The 2,750-nt window shown below is 48.8% G+C and overlaps 1 pseudogene; it reads left to right on the top strand.

Moving 5' to 3' along the window:
- Positions 1-891: 891 nt before the first annotated feature.
- Positions 892-2,336, top strand: LOC110551650 (BTB/POZ domain-containing protein 6-like; annotated as a pseudogene).
- Positions 2,337-2,750: the final 414 nt, after the last annotated feature.

Raw genomic sequence — 2,750 nt, 5'->3', positions numbered from 1 at the left:
GGCATACTTAGATTGTGATTTAGTTCTCTGTCTGTGTCAGAGCGCTGGAGACATTGCTGGGGACGGGGTAAGCAAGTGACTCAGTGCAGTTGTTGGAGAAATTTCTGAGGTTAGTGGGTGAAAGAGGAATTGAGAGGTGAGACAGGCATTCGTCCATTTAGGGTACGAGCTGAATGCAGACAGATGGTTTCTTAACTTCCTCGGTGGACTCACATTCTAGCCCCACACCTTGTCAAACAGACCGAGGTACATTAGTGTTTTTTTGTGTATTTATCACTGACCGCTCTGCATTTACTTGCTCTGCTAAATAAAATGGGGTTTGCATACTCACATATCCATGTACAGACTTTACTGGTTTCAGCCTTTAGAATTTTTGAAATTTTGATGTACAGTTACAGCATTGTGCAAATAAAGTTGTGGATTTTAGTTTTGAGATAGATGTATAAACTTTGATTTCTGCTTGATATACTTACTCTTATCTCTGTACAACATTTTGCTTCCCAACCAAGTGATAAATTTGTACTGGTCGCTGGGTTTAAACAGCACAGGACACGGATGTTTTCTGGCAAAAAATGAACTGTCGACGGTTAACCCAGAAAACTGAGGAAGTCTGTTTTTTTCTGACAATGCATTAGTCTGTTCTAGCCACAATCATGCCATGTGACAAATGTCTCCCTAACTCAGCTGACTAAAGCAATGACGTCTAATGAATTTGGATCAGTAGCTTAGACTGTTTAAACGGTGGTCACTTGGGCAGCTTTGTTTTCACCCGTGAGTCCCCAGGGGCTTGACCTTTGATTTTTCTGTGGTGCTAAAAGGACCAACAGTCCTTGGTCATGCTCTTTTCACAGAAAAGAACAAACCCACACTTGAAGGAACAGTTCTAGGAAGATGGCTGCGGAACTGTACCCACCGGTTAGTGCCCCTGCGGGTACTGCCACCACATAGCCAACAGCAACAAGGCAGACGCGGCAGTGAGCAGGAAGATCGGCCTTTGCCTTTCTGCCTGGTGCCCATCTGCTGCGGGCACCACCCTTGCTGGACAACAACCATCCCGAGAGTCCCAACTGACAGTCCTTCCACCCTACGCTGTGCGAGAGTGTGTCTTGGCTGTTGGCATCTCTGTCTTCCGTGCGATGTTCTCCGGGGATCTTGCCGAAGTCAAGTCAGAAATCTTCATTCCCGACTTAGAGCCTACCGTCTTCCTGGTCTTGTTAAAGTCCATGTAGGGTGACGAGACTGATGTGGAGGCAGGCACAGTGCAGGCCATTTTGTAGGGTGCCAAGAACTACATTGTGCCCGTGCCTGCCAAGGCCTGTGTCAACTTTCTGGAGACAAGTTTGGAAGTCCAAAATGCCTGTGTGCTGCTATCCCAGAGCCGACGGTTTGAGGAGCCTGAACTGACCCAGCTGGGCTGGGAGGTCATCCATGTACAGGCTGAAGTGTCTCTGCGGTCTGGAGGCTTCTGTGAAATTGACCGGCAGACACTGGAGGTCACTGTGACCAGGGAGGCTCTTAACACCAAGGAGACTGTGGTCTTTGAGGCGATACTGAACTGCACTGTGGCAGAGTGCACGAGACAGGGCCTCCCAGCTACCCCTCACAGCAAGAGGCACATTTTGGGAAGAGCCCTCTATCTGGTCTAATTTCCAACTATGACCCTGGAGGAGTCTGCCAATGGTCCTGCCTAGTCAGATCTCCTGACCTTAGAGGAGTCCCACAATATCTTCCTTTGATGCTGCCAAAAAGTCCCTCCTTGACTTCCCCCTGACCAAGAAGAAGGGCCTTGCTCCACAGACGTGCCACTGTTTTTAGTCTTCAGCCTACCGAAGTAACCAGTGGAGGTAATGTGGGTGCTGTGACAGCATCCAACTTGCAGTGGACAGAAAGGTGTTTATTGCTGGGCTGGGCTTACATGGGTCCAGTTCTGGGAAGGCTGAGTACAGGGTGAAGGTCGAACTCAAGCGGCTAGGGATGGTTCTGGCTCAGAATTGCACCAAGTTTGTTTCGGATGGATCCAGCAACACATTTCTGGTCTGGTTTGAGCACCCAGTCCAGGTGCACGGAGCAGGAGACCTTCTATACTGCCAGTGCTGTCCTGACTGGCAGCGAGCTCAGCTGCTTTGGGCCAGAAGGAATGACAGAAGTTCAGTGGTAAGGTAGCCTTCCAGTTCCAGTGATTCCCGGACAGCATGGATGGGACTGGAGTCCAGAGTGGACAGCTTCCAGAGCTACCTTCCATGCCTGGGGGGTGGACATATCACCAGACTCTTCCTTCATGGTGCCCATCCAGGAAGTGCAGTGAAGGGGCAGGACACTGCCAGCTGCCTCGCTGATACCATTAAAGGCTTGGCTCACGGTATCAGCCAGAGTTTGAAACAGATGACTTCTCTTCACAGCCAAAGCCTAGGAACTGAACTTACAGATGCCCCCTGACCTCAGATGGTATTCCACAGATGAAAGACAGACTTGGGTCCAAGGTAGTCCCAGATCCCTGTCCAGTGGCACCCAAGCTTTAGGACCCTTGGGTTTTCCTCCCCTTCTTTTGGATTCTAAGTCATTCTAGTGTACTTTGAGGCCTTCCATTAAAGCCACAAATTGCTGAAAAGTCACGTAAAATAGTTCCACCCTATTTAAGTGAATTTTCATAATAGGGGTTTCAACCGAACCACACATAAAAAAACCCCAGTCCTATTTTATACTATTATCTTACTTGCTAACTGATTACCCATTGCCAATGCTGGTCATGT

The sequence above is a fragment of the Meriones unguiculatus genome, chromosome 5 (genome assembly GCF_030254825.1).
Source record: "Meriones unguiculatus strain TT.TT164.6M chromosome 5, Bangor_MerUng_6.1, whole genome shotgun sequence".
Taxonomy (NCBI): Eukaryota; Metazoa; Chordata; class Mammalia; order Rodentia; family Muridae; genus Meriones; species Meriones unguiculatus.
This window is presented reverse-complemented; position numbering and strand designations above follow the sequence as displayed.